Here is an 18,148-nt window from a genome sequence, read left to right on the forward strand (position 1 = left end):
AAACCCTTGACTTCTACTGTCATCAGTATTTAACAAAATATTTTGGTCTTTGACATAGCTGGCCAGATCTAAGTCTTTAAAACATGTGACTTCCCCTGAGTGCCATTTTCAGTGATCTTGCTGATAAAATGCAATCCCTGAAAAGAGCTGGGATCACATTTTTTTTTCAGGAAAAGACATTAGTGAGACCTCCTGAGAAGAGGTCTTCAGTCATTTGGTTGCCTGTATGGGAGTTAAAGCAAGGAAAAAGTGGTTAAATGTAGAAAGAAAGAAAATCTTCTGATTGAAAAGGGAATACCTCTACAGGATATTGACCCCGCTAGTGTAATGAAAAAGCGAGAAAATACACAATGAAAAAGTGTTTTTCATTGGATCTTGTTGCAGTGTGGAAAATAAATGGACTTGGATACTAGAACTCTTAGATCATGGAGATATCAAGTTTTATGAATTGCGTGACCTCCTTGTTCTGTGGGAAAGAGGATGTGATCCAGAGAAAAGCCCAGTGGGCCAGTGTAGTGGTTCCAGCTGGGCTATCAGTGCCACAGGGTATCTCTTGCTTTCCTGCCCCTGGAGTCTCTTGGTTTCACTAGAGATGAGCCTAGGGGTGACATGCCAATACTGGGGACAAAATTGATAGCCCAGCTCAAGTGCGTCTACACCAATGCACGCAGCATGGGCACCAAACAGGAGGAGGTGGAAGCCATTGTGCAGTAGGACAGCTATGACTTAGTCGCCATCACAGAAACGTGGTGGGATGACTGTCATGACTGGAGTGCTGCAATAGAAGGCTATAAGTTCTTCAGAAGCAATAGGCATGGAAGGAGAGGCGGTGGGCTGGCCCTGTATGTTAGGGAGTGTTTTGACTGTATAGAGCTCAATGATTGGCAATGACAAGGTCGAGTGCTTATGGGTAAGGATGAGGGGCAAGGCCAACAAGGCAGCTATCCTGGTAGGTGTTTGTTACAGACCACCCAACCAGGACAAAGAGGCACATGAAGCATTCTACAGGTGACTGGCAGAAGTCCTGCAATTGCTAGCCCTTGTTCTTGTAGGGGACTTCAATTTACTGGAGATCTGCTGGAAGTATAACACAGTGGAAAGGAAACAGTCTAGGAGGTTCCTGGAGTATGAGGAAGATAACTTTTTGACACAGCTGGTAAGTGAGCCTACCAGGGGAGGTGCCTTGCTTGACCTGCTGCTTACAAACAGAGAAGGACTGGTGGGAGATGTGATGGTCGGAGGCTGTTTTGGGCTTAGCAACCATGACATGATAGAATTCTCAATTCTTGGTGAAGTAAGGACGGGGGTCATCAAAAACACTACCATGGACTTTTGGAGGGCAGACTTCAGCCTGTTCAGGTCACTGGTTGAGGAGCTCCCTTGGGAGACAGCCCTGAAGAGCAAAAGGGTCCAGGAAGGCTGGACAGTCTTCAAGGAGGAAATCTTAAAGGCACAGGAGCAGACGGGTCCCCATGTGCTGTAAGAAGAGCTGGCGGGGAAGACGACTGGCCTGGCTGAACAGGGAGATTTTGCTGGGACTCAGGGAAAAGAGGAGACTTGATCACCTCTGGAAGAAGGGACAGGCAACTCACGAAGAGTACAAGGATCTCATTAGGTCAAGCAGGGACAAAATTAGAAAGGCAAAAGCCTGGCTGGAACTTAATCTGGCCATGGTCATTAAGGATAACAAAAAATGCTTCTACAAATATATTAACAACAAGAAGAGAGGCAAGGAGAATCTCCATCCCTTACTGGATGTTGGGGGGAACATTGTTGACAAGGTTGAGGTACTTAATGCCTTCTTTACCTCAGTCTTCAATAGCCAGTCCAGGTATCCGCAGGGTATTCAGCCCCCTGAGCTGGAAGACAGTGATGGTGAGCACAATAAACTCCCCATAATCCAGCAGGAAACAATTAAAGCACCTGCTAAGTCACCTGGACACCCACAAGTCTATGGGGCCTGATGGGATCCACCTGAGAGTACTGAGGGAGCTGGCAGAAGAGCTTGCCAAGCCACTCTCCATCATTGGAGGGGGGAGGGATAAAACTGGGCTCACTAGAGTTGAACCTAGGGGTAGGTTCAATGTGCCAGAGTTGAAATCGATAGCCCAGCTCAGGTGCATCTACACCAATGCACGCAGCATGGGCACCAAACAGGAGGAGCTGGAAGCCATTGTGCAGCGTGACAGCTATGACATAGTTGCCATCACAGAAACATGGTGGGATGCTTCTCATGACTGGAGTGCTGCAATGGATGGCTATAAGCTCTTCCGAAGGGATAGGCAGGGAAGGAGAGGCGGTGGGGTGGCTCTGTATGTTAGGGAGTGTTTCGATTGCATAGAAATTGAAGATTGTGAAGACCAAGTAGAGTGCTTGTGGGTAAGGATGAGGGGGAAGGCCAATGAGGCAGATATCCTGCTGGGAGTCTGTTACAGACCACCCAACCAGGATGAAGAGACAGATGAGACGTTCTATAAGCGACTGGCGGAGGTCTCGCATTCGCTGGCCCTTGTTCTTGTGGGGGACTTCAACCTACTGGACATCTGCTGGAAGTATAACACGGCAGAGAGGAAACAATCTGGGAGGTTCCTGGAGTGTGTGGAGGATAACTTCCTGACACAGCTCGTGAGTGAGCCCACCAGGGGAGGTGCCTTACTGGACTTGCTGTTTACGAACAGAGAAGGACTGGTGAGAGATGTGGTGGTCGGAGGCCGTCTTGGGCTTAGCGACCACGACATGATAGAATTCTCAGTTGTGAGCAAAGTAAGGACAGGGGTCAGCAAAACTGCTATCATGGACTTCCGGAGGGCAGACTTTGGCCTGTTCAGGTCACTGGTTGAGAGAGTCCCTTGGGAGACAGTCCTGAAGGACAAAGGGGTCCAGAAAGGCTGGACAGTCTTCAAGAAGGAAATCTTAAAGGCGCAGGAGCAGGCAGTCCCCATGTGCCCTAAGAAGAGCTGGCGGGCAAGGCGACCGGCCTGGCTGAACGGGGAGATTTTGCTGGGACTCAGGGAAAAGAGGAGAGTTTATCACCTCTGGAAGAAGGGGAAGGCAACTCACGAAGAGTACAAGGATCTCGTTAGGTCAAGCAGGGACAAAATTAGAAAGGCAAAAGTCCAGCTAGAGCTCAGTCTGGCCACAGTCATAAAGGATAACAAAAAATGCTTCTACAAATATATTAACAACAAAAAGAGAGGCAAGGAGAATCTCCATCCCCTACTGGATATGGCGGGGAACATTGTCTCCAAGGACGAGGACAAGGCTGAGGTACTTAATGCCTTCTTTGCCTCAGCCTTTAATAGCCACTCCAGGTATCCACAGGGTATTCAGCCCCCTGAGCTGGAAGATGGGGATGGAGAGCACAATGTACTCCTCATAATCCAGGAGGAAACAATCAAGGACGTGCTAAACCACCTGGACACCCACAAGTCTATGGGGCCTGATGGGATCCACCCGAGAGTACTGAGAGAGCTGGCGGAGCTTTCCTTCATTTATCAGCAGTCCTGGTTAACAGGGGAGGTCCCAGAAGACTGGAGTCTTGCCAATGTGACACCCATCTACAAGAAAGGCTGGAAGGAGGATCCTGGGAACTACAGGCCTGTCAGCCTGACCTCCGTACCAGGGAAGATTATGGAGCGGTTGGTCTTGAGAGTGCTCACAGGGCGTTTGCAGGACAACCAAGGGATCAGGCCCAGCCAGCATGGGTTCATGAAAGGCATTGACCCACCTGATTTCCTTCTATGACCAGGTGACCTGCCTAGTGGAAAGGCTGTGGACGTTGACCACCTGGACTTCAGTAAAGCCTTTGACAGTGTCTCCCACAGCATTCTCCTAGAGAAACTGGTGGCTTGTGGCATAGACAGGTTTACTCTTTGCTGGGTGAGGAACTGGCTGGATGGCCGAGCCCAGAGAGTTGTGACGAATGGCGTTAAATCTGGCTGGCGGCCGGTCACAAGCGGTGTTCCCCAGGGCTTGGTTCTGGGGCTGGTGTTGTTCAATATCTTTATTGATGACCTGGATGAGGGGGATCGAGTGCTCCCTCAGTAAGTTTGCAGATGACACCAAGTTGGGTGGGAGTGTTGATCTGCTGGAGGGTAGGAGGGCTCTGCAGAGGGATCTGGACAGGCTGGATCGATGGGCAGAGGCCAACTGTATGAGGTCTAATAAAGCCAAGTGCAGGGTCCTGCACTTTGGCCACAACAACCCCATGCAACGCTACAGGCTTGGGGAGGAGTGGCTAGAGAGCAGCTTGGCGGAAAGGGACCTGGGGGTGCTGGTTGACAGCCGGCTGAACATGAGCCGGCAGTGTGCTCGGGTGGCCAAGAAGGCCAACAGCATCCTGGCCTGTATTAGAAATAGTGTGGCCAGCAGGAGTAGGGAAGTGATCGTGCCCCTGTACTCAGCACTGGTGAGGCTGCATCTTGAATCCTGTGTTCAGTTTTGGGCCCCTCACTACAAGAAAGATGTTGAGGTGCTGGAGCGTGTCCAGAGAAGGGCAACGAAGCTGGTGAGGGGTCTGGAGCACAAGTCTTATGAGGAGCGGCTGAGGGAACTGGGGTTGTTTTATCTGGAGAAGAGGAGGCTGAGGGGAGACCTCATCGCTCTCTACAACTACCTGAAAGGGGGTTGTGGCGACGAGGGTGTTGGCCTCTTCTCCCAAGTAACTAGTGATAGGACGAGAGGAAATGGCCTCAAGTTGCGCCAGGGGAGGTTTAGATTGGATATTAGGAAAAATGTCTTCACTGAGAGGGTGGTCAGGCATTGGAACAGGCTGCCCGGGGAGGTGGTGGAGTCGCCATCTCTGGAAGTGTTCAAAAAACGTGTGGATGTGGCGCTTCAGGACATGGTTTAGGGGACATGGTGGCGCTGGATTAATGGTTGGACTTGATGATCTTGAAGGTCCTTTCCAACCTAGTATTCTGTGATTCTGTGATTTATCAGCAGTCCTAGTTAACAGGGGAGGTCCCAGGAGACTGGAGGCTTGCCAATGTGACGCCCATCTACAAGAAAGGCCGGAAGGAGGATCCCGGGAACTACAGGCCTGTCAGCCTGGCCTCGGTACTGGGGAAGATTATGGAGCGGTTCTTCTTGAGAGCGCTTACAGGGCATGTGCAGGACAACCAAGGGATCAGGCCCAGCCAGCATGGGTTCATGAAAGGCAGGTCCTGCTTGACCCACCTGATCTCCTTCTATGACCAGGTGACCTGCCTAGTGGATGAGGGAAAGGCTGTGGATGTTGACCACCTGGACTTCAGTAAAGCCTTTGACAGTGTCTCCCACAGCATTCTCCTGGAGAAACTGGTGGCTTGTGGCTTAGACAGGTTTACTCTTCGCTGGGTGAGGAACTGGCTGGATGGCTGAGCCCAGAGAGTTGTGACGAATGGTGTTAAATCTGGCTGGTGGCCGGTCACAAGCGGTGTTCCCCAGGGCTCGGTTCTGGGGCCGGTCTTGTTCAATATCTTTACAGATGATCTGGATGAGGGGATCGAGTGTTCCCTCAGTAAGTTTGCACATGACACCAAGCTGGGTGGGAGTGTTGATCTGCTGGAGGGTAGGAGGGCTCTGCAGAGGGATCTGGACTGGGATCTGGCTGTTTGCCTTTACTGTTGCACAAGGCTGCTTAGCAGAAGTAAGTATAAGCTATTACTGTTTTTATACACATGTGTGTGCACATACACATTCATGTATAATGTATTCAGCATGCTTTAATAAAACATCGAATATAACAAGCAATGGCAGTGAAAATTGCATGCTCTTATAAACATTTTTATTTTAAACTAGGTTTTGTGCTGTGATGTTGCAGAGGCATCTCCAATGTAATCAGCTTGGTAATAGAAGAAAGTAATTTCTTACAATGATCCAAGAGCCCTTTGTTAATGTCAAAGATAATTTGGGCTGACTGATTTGATTGCTGCTCTTTTCCGGCAAGAGGTCTCAATAAATGAAACTGCTTGCCTGGATAATTTAGGCTTATATGATTGCCAGCAAGCTAATGATGCAAACACAGCTGAAATGAAATTTCTGCTTTATATTGGAAGTTAAAAAAAGGGGCGGGGGGGGGAATCTACTTAAACACCTGCAGTATGGACTCTGTCAAAACAGGCAAGAGCTATTTCCCAATCTCAGAATGGAAAGTGGCTTGTGTGTATTATGAGACAAGTTTCAGACAGCTCACCTTTATAGATCACTAGGGCCCTCTCTTACGTTGTTGCAGACAAATTATCTGTTCCCTTTTACCTCCCGCCCCGGTCAAAATGGGCTTTTAAAGTTTAAAGGTTTTGAAGTAGGGAATTTTCTTTAAAAAAAGAGGAGTAAGGTGAAGCTCCACAGATATTTACACTAAACTTAGTATTCTGCAGTGACTTATTGAGGATTGAAGCTACAGCTTCTTAATTTATAAGATTTATGTATGAATTACAGTACACTGCCTCAATCCTTTTTTTTTTTTTTTCTGGCATGGCTAGTTTAGAGAAAGAGTAATTCTAGTGCATGTATTGGTTCTACATGTTACATGCAGTTCTGCCTGGGAGTAACTAGAAAAGATATTAAGAAACAGAACTGAGTCGGTTCCTCAGCTGTACTACTTAATCAAGAAGTATTATGGGCATTGAGGGATGGAGGGAAAGAAACCCAAACGCTGTTCTTATACTTGGCTCTTAAAATGCTGTAGAGGTCAATTAATTGTTTAATTTTAGGTCAGCCTGTTCCTTGTTACTTGTCATTTTTTTTGATTTCTTGTTGTTTTTATGTCCTTTCATGAGTCTACCAGGACTTACCACCAGTAAGCAAGTTTTCAAATTACCTAGGTTCAAAGCAGAATCATTTATAGCAAATTGTCTTTGCACAGATTATTTCAAACCTGTTTGTAATGACTTTTCTTCACTTTTTCGGGTACTTTGAAGACTTGCAATTTTTTGGGGGGACAAGTGCATCTTATTATGAACAAAAAAAGATATCTTACATGACTAGGAGTTAGGCAAGTCAGAGGTATATCAGCTAGTGGGTACGTTAATCACTGAATAATGTAGTTCTATCTTTATGGAATTAAGTAGATACACAATGTTAACCTTCAGAGCTGATCAAGCCATGTTATTTATACTCTTCACATTAGTTGATTTTAATCGTATAATGCTTCCATTTACTGTCAAATCGTACTGTCTTACATTTTTTAAAAGACTAGGTTCTTCTTGCTGTAGCACTGCAAAAGTAAGTTGAGTTTTATCAAGATGTAATTCAGCTCTTCATGGAATTTAAGGGGATGGTTTCAAAGGAAACAGAGGAAAATGTGTATGTGTAACACATGCACATTCATAGACTAGACACTGTTTAGGTCAAAACAAGGTGTCTCTGTAAATAACGAATAGCAAATTGTTTATGAATCACTTTGCAAAAGGCAGAACACATCTGTTTTGTACCTTATTTATTGTTATGGTATATGAGGGATTGAGGAGTCATGATTTTCTTGCAGAAAAGGAAAATTATAACTTCTTTTATGTCCTTATGAATTCTTAGTGTTCTTAGCTGCCTTTATATTCGATCTTTAAATTGGAAAGTTTGAAACAAAAGTATATACATGTAACTGAAGGCCCAATATCACAGGTAACAGAATTGTAATGAGAACTATAGTAAACAATAGATTTAGTAGATACGTGGTAGGTTAACATAAATCATTTGAAGTTCATAAGCAAGTGGATGTGAAAGTGATCTGGTTGATGTACCTAACAGTTCTAAATGGCCAGGAGTAATTGCAGGTTTAGGGACTCAGTTGGCAGTTTAGTTTGTTTCCTTGGAGCTAAATCTTCTTAGCTTGTAGAGAAGGCTGGTAGCCTCCAAATGTGTCACGAAATCATTTTTCCATTGTGTGTGGGCATTGTCTGTGAAACTGGTAGCCATGCTGGGGCAAAACTGTGTCACAGGCTGCACTAACCACTTACCACTGTGGGCAGTGCTTAGGCCTGTTCAGTGCCCCTGGCTGGTTTAATGGCTTACTATAAAAGGATGCAGCAACAGTTTATGAAGATTTCCAAAATGCTTTTGATGAGGGTCCTTTGCAGAAGGCTGATAAAGAACGAAGCTGTCAAGCAAGAGAGGAGGTTTTTCTGAATTACTGACTGACTAAATATATTGGAGAATTTGCTGGATGAGGCAAATGGCTTGCACTGACAGAAAGAGTGGGCAGGGTATATAAACTTATTTTTTTTTAACGTTTTAGACATGGATTTTGCTGTTGTGATAGTCATGAAGTCATAAACACTGGTGAAATGATAAAATGTCAAACTTCAGATGGAGGGGTAGTATCTTTTATTACTGATTTGATCTATAGATGTGTTTTCAGCCTCAAGCGTATCTTCAGGTCTGAACCCAAAAAATGTTGATCAATTCTCCACCATCACATTGGAAATTTGGTTTTCTGGTTTCAGTCTGGTTTTCTCTACAAATTTAATAGCTGCACCTCCAGGTAAGTATGGCTGGAGTAATCCTGCACAGATTTGATTTCATAGATGCAGGCTGCAATATACAGCTAGGCTCTCTGTTGCCACTGCCTTTGGTCAGGAAAGGCAATACTATCTCAAAAACCTAGAATACCTGTAGGCAATAAGGATAACCTCTAAGGATATAACAATATATTTGAATGAAAAATTTGGATGAGAACCTCAATGTAATAACAAATTTGACCCAGCTCCTACACCACTTTCTTTTCCTTAGAGATTCCAGGTTAAGATAGGATGTGAAAACATTACAATCTGTAATTCAGGATGAATGAACTTCATGGGTTTTTATTTTCAGAAGAAAGAATATTTTCTAATTGCATCAACTGATTTAATAGAAATTACAGTGTTTCCTTAGACACCTTACCTTGTTTGACATAAACAATTAATTGGCAGACAGCTCTGGGATGAAATGCAGCAGCTTAATGAGTCTAAATCCTGACTGTGGCGACTAGTAACTAGAAATGGTCAAAAACTAGAGTATCTGATCAGTGGGGTTGAATCAGAGTGTCCATTTGCATGCAGAAGCGCATGGGTACATGTATAGAGAGGAGGGGAAAAGAAACCCCAAATTTTTTTGTTGACTAGGAAGTATAGAAGATTACTGTCCTGCCAGTACTGCACGCACCAAGCGTGATTTGTAAACACTGAGTCATTCTGGATGGAGAATGTTTCCTAAACTTTTTAGCTGGTTAGTGAAGAAGACAATCTTGTGCATACAATGACATTTCGGCTTTACTGAAGATGTTTCTTAGATCTCAAGTGCTCCGACTGTTGCAAAAACTGGGGACCTCCCAATTTCAGATTCCTTTCTCCAAAGCAGACTGCTGGACACTGTATCACATCTCATGGCCTTGGAGGCCTGAGATAGACATTGATGATCTCCTAGCTTTAAGGCAGTCTGGCTGATGGATCTGATGTGAACTTTTCCTTTTTCTTGGCTGGCCAAAGTAACAGACATTTTTAAGGAAGCCTGTGAAACCTTAGAAAAAAATGTAGATGACTGCTTTGAGGTGAGCAAAACACAGAATTGCAGAATCATTAAGATTGGAAAAGACCTTTAAGATCATCAAGACCCACCATCAACCCAACATCACCATGCCCACTAAACCATGACCCAAAGTGCCATATCCACACATTTTTTGAACACTTCCAGAGATGGCGACTCCACCACCTCCCTGGGCAGCCTGTTCCAATGCCTGACCATTCTCTCAGTGAAGAAATTTTTCCTAATATCCAGTCAAAACCTCCCCTGTCGCAACTTGAGGCCATTTCTTCTCGTCCTAGTGGTAGTTACTTGGGAGAAGAGGCCAACACCCTCGTCGCCACAACCCCCTTTCAGGTAGTTGTAGAGAGCAATAAGGTCTCCCCTCAGCCGCCTTCTCTCTAGACTGAATAATCCCAGTTTCCTCAGCCGCTCCTCATAAGATTTGTTCTCCACACCCCTCACCAGCTTTGCCACCCTTCTCTGGGCACACTCCAGCACCTCAACGTCCTTCTCGTAGTGAGGGGCCCAACACTGAACACAGGATTCGAGGTGCAGCCTCAACAGTGCCGAGTACAGGGGCACGATCACTTCCCTACTCCTGCTGGCCACGCTGTTGCTGATACAGGCCAGGACGCTGTTGGCCTTCTTGGCCACCTGGGCACACTGCCAGCTCATATTCAGGCAGCTGCCAGCCAGGACCCCCAAGTCATTTTCTGCCAGGCAGCTTTCCAGCCAGTCTTCCCCAAGCCTGTAGCGTTGCATGGGGTTGTTGTGACCCAAGTGCAGTACCCGGCACCTGGCCTTATTAAACCTCATACAGTTGACCTCAGCCCATCGATCCAGCCTGTCCAGTTTCCTCTGCACCCCTCAGAAATGTGTTTAAATATGAAGGAGAGAAAAACCTGGTCTGGTTGAGCTCGTTTCCTCTCTTCTCTTATAGATTTGTTGTGGTTTGGGTTAGCTCTTTATACAGCAAATCAGCAAAACTTCATTAATATATAACCTCAGTATTTCTATATCTCTATACAACCCATTTTTCAGTAGTTTGGTTATTTATTTTGTAGATTTGTTAGATGTTACAGCTGGTTTCTTTTTCAAGAGTATGATATAAAATCATGTGATATAATTATTCTTCACACTGTACTGAAAATTTCTTGTCTTCCCTTTGCTTTTGGCTTAGCTGCTGTCAAATCTTTTGGAAATCTATCACTGACTTTTGGAGGATATGAGTAAGCATGAAGTACTCTTCAAAACTGTTTTTTTGTTTTGTTTTGGGTTTTTTTTGCTATAGGTAGACTTATTTTTATATGAAATTTTAGGAATTCATAGCATATAATGTTAGTGAAATAGTGCCCTCGTATCTAAGATGGGAAAAAAATAAATTCTTAATTCATTTGGTTTAACTTCAAAGAACTTGGAGTATAAAATAAAGACATGATTAAAGCTACAGCTAAGTAAGTTTGCAAATTTAAAACTTAATACAGTAAATGTAACTGGGAATTAGATTAGTCCCATGTGTTTCTATGCAACACATGTTTCTGTTAGTATGCCATAAAAATGGTAAGTTTTGTAATATTTTACCTTATGGCAGATCTTTTCCCTAAGAGTGAGTGGAGTTCTTCACAACTGGCCATTTTTCTTACATCTGGGAAAGATGTTATTTTCTTACGTGAGGAATATAATAAATATTTTAATGAGTAAAAAATTTCCATCTCAAATTGGCAAGAGAAGTTGGGGCCATTTGAGGGGGGAAAAAACCCCCAAATGTTTGATCTGGGTAGTGTGTTTCACTTAAAAATATCTTAAAAGCATTTTCTACCTTCGGGGGGTGGTGGTGGTTTTATTTGCTTTGTTTCATTATGTGTTTTTTTTTTCATTTTAATGATAACTTCCTGAACTAGCCAGACAATACCTACTCATTTTCTTAAAGATTTTTATTTTAAATAAATCACCTGTGCTACTTTGATTTGACAGTATAAATCAGAGAAATCCAGGAGTCTTTCAAGCCAATTGGTGAAAACGAGTCCTTTACTTATGTTTGTAGTTGGTTTTGATGATATAATTTTGAACAAAACCTTATTTTTTTATGGCTGTTGAACTTTTTTCTATAAAAAAAGCTGATTAAAATGAGGAGCCTAAAATTGCATTGGCATTAGGGAGTTTAACATTGAGTTTTTAATTCTAAATATTTGCTCATGGAAGAGCAAACCACTCTGAATTCTCTGACTGTATTTATTCCAGGAAGGCTTTGTCGCCACATACTGACATAGGTTATTGATGTCTTTCCCCTCTTGAGGGGAAATTTAAATTCACATAGGTCAGTTAAGCTGAGGTTTGACAAGTGTCCATGTCTTGATTTTTTTTTTTTTTTTTGCAAAGTTACAAAAATCAGTTGGAATCAGGAGTGTCCAGGTTTTTAGGGAGTATTATCATTGTGGGCTATCAGCACTGTGCAGTATTGTGTCCCAGATCTGGCTTTTATTTTTCTGTAAAGTAAACTATAAATGCTAGATATAACATAATGAAGAGTTATAAGTGAAGGTCAGTCATTTTTTCCCGTAACACTTCCTACAAAGGCCTGTCAGCTATCATGTGGAACAGGAGAATTTACCGTAAAACAGAGGAAAAGAAGTTGTGAAGATAGCTTTCCATCATCCTTGACTGCACTCTGACACAATAAGCTATTCTGATACGCATGAGTCCTTGTAGTTGTTTTCCTCTATCATCCCCCAGTACATTTAATGGGAAAGTTGGAAATGATAGCATTCCTTTCCTGGGAGAAAAGAAACATATGGGAAAAGTTTAAAAAAAAAAAGCCAAAGACAAACCCCCTCAGATGCCATTATTTCAACATCATGGGGAGTTTTAAACTTAGAGACTTCAAAAGTGAACCAATGATATGGAGCGAAACGCAGTGGAACCACATCAAGTTCCTTCAGATAAAATGTGGTATAGAGAGGGATCAATTCGGGCCTTTTAGTTATTGAGCAATAACTGCCAGGTGGTGAAAAAGGCCTCAGTACATCATTCAAATCCAGAAGCTTCTCATTAAGCTGCCTGCTTTAGCATTGTGAGCAACTTACACATGCACCGTGGAGGTGAAACATATAAAAGCATTCTGCTGACCACTGAATTTTTCAGCAGAGTTACTGAAAACTATTTCAATTAAAAATTGCAGCACTGAGTGCTGAATCCCTCTATATTTATAAAAAAATTTTTCTACTGTTGATTTTAGGTGACATTGAAAGAGGTACCATCAGATTAGATAATGGTCTTGGAAGGTTTTTTTTAGATGTAAAACAAGCTTAAAAATACTCGGTGTATGACCTAACTCTAAATGATAAAATTCTGTTGGTTATAAAAATGTAGTAGGGGTTTTGGAAAGCCAGCCTTCATATGGTTCAGTCCTTGGACCCTTAGGATCTTCATGAATTCCAGATACTATGAGAAGAACTAAGAATGGCCTGAGAGGACAGAGAGATAAAAGGGAGCTTTTAGTTTCAAAGAGGTGAATCTATTGACAAGTTGATTTGTGCTACAACTTGTCTGGTGGTGAGATTGAGTTGCGAGGTTCCTGTCATTGCCCAGAGTGCTGACCATGAGGTCACTTTACAGCCTTACACACAAACAGTATGTTTGTTTGACTCTGCTTGGAGTTAAACCTGCTACTGGAGCTGCGTAGGAGGACCTGGTAATTGGTCCTTCAAGATTAGTTGAGCTTTGTGCAAGATGAATGAAGATGCTGTAAATTCATTACTATTACCATCAAACCCTTCTTTATACTCCACTTCTGTGGTTGGAAAGCCTCTGTATTTTCCTGTTTTTAAGGTGGTTTCTTTGAAATGATGATATTTTAATCAATGGTTTGTATTCTTCTAGTTTTACAAATATTTTTCATGCTTTTTCTCCTTTTCAAAAGTTATCCATGAAATTAAATAACTTACTCCATTATTGTGTAGCACGTTTTAAAGTGAGTGCTTTAATGTTTCTAATTTTTTTTTTTGCTAGTTCTTATTCCAATTCTTGCATGTAAACACAACTATTTTGATGCTAATCAAGGACTGAAAGGAAAATGGGCACTGTTCATGCTAGTTTCATAGCTTCAGCTGCCTGATTCTTTTTTTAATGCCTCTCTCTCTCCTGCTGTTTTGGTAAAGCTAAGATAATTTGTGAAAATATTACTTAAACTTTTTCTGTAAGGCATCTCAAGCCCAGGGTGACTTTATTTTTCAAAATGGAGAGAAAATGAATGAACATTCTCATAGCGAATTTATTTGGGTTGTGGAAAGATTTTTCACCTGGGATTAGTAGAGATTTAAATGCTGTTCTGGATTAGCAGTTTCCAGTCTTGGGTTGGGGCTTTCAGTCTCCTAGCTTTCCTCACAAAAATATTGAAAGATCATTTCTGCATCCAGATGCGGAGCAAGGCCATTGTTGAACTCTCTGTTCTCATGCAAAGATACTTGTCTCTTGTCAGTATTTTACAGCGAAGTGTAATTGTCATCCTTCAGACGATTGCTCAGTTGCTTTGGCTGCACTTGGTTTTTTGGGGTTTTTTTGTTGGGTTTTTTGGTAGTCTTTTTATTTGTTTGTTTTCTCTTAAGTTGCTACTGTAGAAGCTATGCAAGTTACAGTTATTTAGGAAGTACATATGTATAGGGTACTTGAGGTAGTCACCGGATGCTGTCTCTGATCCAACCAACTGTTGCTCAATCATGTTAGGGTCTTAGATTAAAATTATGCACGTTGTGTACATTTCTCTGTGATACTGATACAAATTCCTTTTTTTTTTTTTTTTTTTAAATCTAGAGTATGAGTTGATATTTTCAGTCTGTACTACAGAAAATCAATGAATCCAAGTAAGATCTTTTCTGTGTGAACCAGACTTGCCTGGCTTTGTGGACAGAGAAACCTGATCACTCTGCATCTCTGACTGATATCCTAGCCGTTCAAACTGTCAGGAAGAAGCTACGAAAAATGTTTTGTTGCTCATATCTGTGTTGTATTTAGATCTAATTTGTATTCCAATATTAATAGGAGATGTCTCTAGATACCTGCTTTCTTGAATATTCAGAATCCTTTCTCCCAAATACAAATCACTTATAATTGGCATTCAAATAAGATGTATAGAAGGCGCCATTTAAAAGTCACGTCAGAAGCAGAAAACTGTTCTTTTATGGCCTGTGGAGTGTGGGCTTTGCATCTTGGTTGCAAACTGGCTTCTGACAGGCTTTCTGCTTTCACTAATTCTCAGTAGTGGGAAACCCTTTGCCATTTTGTGTACAATATTTTGCCTTCTGTTAAACCAGTTTGATGTTTAGGACTGTGCAGAAGAGAATTAGTTCTGAAACCCCGCTACCAAGCTTCTTTCTGGTTGCTGTTTACCCTTGTGGAAGATGCACTGTTCTGTCTGCTTGAGGCTGTAGCCCCAGTGCTGCCTAGAGGAGACTTGGTCCCTGCTGACACTCTGCCTCTAAGATCCAGCTCTAGCCCAGATCACAGGATTCCTTAGTTTGTTCATCATCATCAGGATTTATGCACTTTAGACATAAACAGTATATATTCTTAGGACTAACTAGTGACTAACCCAGTGACAAGCCGTGGCATAGATGGCAGAGGCCATTCTGTGCAGGAGGGGTACCAGGGTGACTTCTGTGCAGTGCCAAGGCATCCTGAAGGTTGCTCTTTGTGCCCTTTGTTACTAAGCATTGGGTGTTTTACGGGGAGGATGTGTGGTAGCTGCTACACCATGTGTCCTGGGGTAAACGCTACATTTCCAACCGAGTCAAAAATACTTTGGAGGGTTGGGGGAGGAAGAGGAGGATACCTGCCTATGGCTCTGCCTGCATATGTAAACAGGTATTTGTACTACTGTACTTGGCATAGATGGCAGAAATTGCAATTATGCCCAGTCTCATTCAGAAGAGTTGCTGATAATTTATATCAGCTTTGAAGAGAACTGCTTTTAAGAAATACTGCATGTCCATAGCATTCATCTTTTACTTCAAGGTGTCTCACAGCAGTGCAGACAAAGTAGTCAAATGACTAAAGTTGGAGTAGTATTTCAATGACTTAACTAAGTACTTTTCCTGAAGACTTTTATTCCCTAAGGTGTGCATGCTAAATTTTGCTGCAGGCTGCTGTGAGCTTTTCCTGTCACTTTTTAAGAGCTCCCTGAAGGATGCTGCAGTTGGCATCAAACCTGGGAGCCCAAGAGGTGCTGTTAGCTTCTCTTTCTTGTTTTGCTTTCCAAATATTTGAATGGAAATTGCAGCACAGTAATGCATCAAGCAAGCACGTTCTTCCAGGACTTAGTTTATGCATAAATACTGCAAAGGTTCTGCAAGAAACCTATAATCTAGGTGCTTTGGAGAAGCATCCAGAAATGTAGGTTTTGAATGTTGCTGTGCAAAAGAATCCAAAATTTCATCTTTGCTGTAATACGGAATGAACTTAGAAAATGGCATGTATTTATGGATCCATAATTCATTCAGTGGACTGCTTAAATTTCCTCATACTTGTTTATTGGACACAATAGCAGAGAAAATATTTCTCAAGAACTTGATGAATATAGAATTTCAGCAAAATGTCTGAAAATCTTTTGCTTCATCAAACAAAATTTGGAATTGGCTGTGAAATACATATTAAGGGTTACTGTGGTTCCTACCAAGCATACACTCTATGAATGATGGCGGGGGCAAATCACCCAACTAATATATTTCTCTGTAGCTCCTGTAAAGTCTAGAAACTAAACAGCTGCTGCAAATTTCTTTTGTAATATATGAAGCTTCAAGCAGACCTCAAAAAAGGGATTCTTCTGTTGCATTTCTTTCAGCTTTTAATTATCTGATCTAGTTTGCATCTATTTCACAATAAATGCATATCTTTTTAATGGGAGTTTGTTAAAATGTGAGTGTGCATATTTCACGGCTGGCCTGAGAAGTTGCATCCAGGAAGATTAACTTAATAGTTAGCGTAGTTTTTAATATCAATATTATAACTGAAATAAATCTGGTCAGCATTTGAGGTGAAGTAGAACTGCCTCTAAAATACAATTAACTGTTTCCAGCACTAAAAAATGAATGTGACAACACCCTTTAGGGGAAATCTAACCAAACAGTAGATATAAACTTCAGATATTTTTCTAGTTGAAACTGATTTACAGCTGTTTTGATCAAGAACATGTAATTATGAAGGCCTATAGAAAATAGTCTTATTTTTCTTGAAGAAAACCAGGCAAGCTTTCAGATGCAGAGCTCTTCTGTTTGTAATGGAATCCACAAATAAGCCTGAGAACAATTGCTTTGAATTTATTTTAGCTATGTAGTTGATATGTGTGAAAAAACGGTCATTCATACAGATTGAGGGGATGCTAGTGAAAGATGATGTGATAGATAGGTCATTTGTATGGATTTAAATGACTGAAATAAACTAATAACCTCTCATTCTTCTGTAGGTGATAATTTTCTAGACATCATTTTTGGGCAAAATTGTAATATGCCATAAACACAGTGTTTCTATTATGGCCATGATTTTAATATCTAGTAGAGCTACACATTTTATTTCTCAGGCTTATCTTTCGAAATAGACTTACAGATCTTCCTTAAAGGATCTGGAGAAAAGGTCAGAGCTGCTGTTGTGATTTTATTTCTGGTGAGAGGAGTGTTTTGTGTTTGATTTTTGTGAGTTTGTGCATATGTCCTCCCACTGTTGCCTTGAAGTTTATTGTTTTTATTGAATATTTCTGAGTTCCTGCTGGTGTCTGCTTCTTGTTCACAAAATATTTATGTGACTAGTAGATACTCTGAGTGAACTATATCATGTTCTAGGATGCTGGGAAGGATATTTGCTGTTATGGTTTGAAGAACCATTAGCAAGTTTTGAATGCATTGCTATGAAATGGCATGGTGGCATTTGAATATGTATTGGTCTGTGAGAAGCTTGCCTCCCGTGATGACTTCAGTAAAATTAGGTTTTTTTGAAACCTAAGAAGCTAAATAAATAGTATGTTGAGCCAGAAATAAGTAAAAAAAAAAAAAAATTTGCTATTAGAAAAATATACAGGATATTCTCTGACTTAGAAAACACATCAACATGTTTAACTTTACACTATTACTTAATTAGTTATTAGGAGATATATATATTTTTCAGGTTTTTGATGGCTGTCATACTGTTATACAGGTAACACCTCACTGTAGCCAGGTAGACTCCCCGTATGTCAAGATAATGTAGTGAAATGTTTTGGATTGTTGGAACCTAGTATCCACATGCAAGAAAAGCAATGCAAATGGAGGTTCAAAATTAAATTATTTCTTATTACTAATACACATTTTTTTAAATGTTCAAGTATTTAGAAGCTTTTTACTGAAAAATAAACTTAACATTGTCCTCAAGAGAAATTAATGTATTAATGCAAACAGGTGGTGTTTCAGTCTGTTTTGTTAATGTTACAGTAGTAACATGCAGCAGTAAACATTTAATGAAAAGGATTTAAAATTTCATATTTACTTGTTAACGTCTTTACTGAACAGACAGAAAAATACATTCTGGGTTGCCTCTTTCTAACTCTCTTCTGATATATTTGGGTTATGTTGTTCAGAAGATTACTAGTATTTAAATTCTTATTGGTCTTAAGGTCTGCTTTCTCTGGAGTCTCAAGCAGTAATTTGGG

This window comes from Phaethon aethereus (assembly GCF_964289735.1).
Source record: "Phaethon aethereus genome assembly, chromosome: 14".
In the NCBI taxonomy this organism is placed as follows: Eukaryota; Metazoa; Chordata; class Aves; order Phaethontiformes; family Phaethontidae; genus Phaethon; species Phaethon aethereus.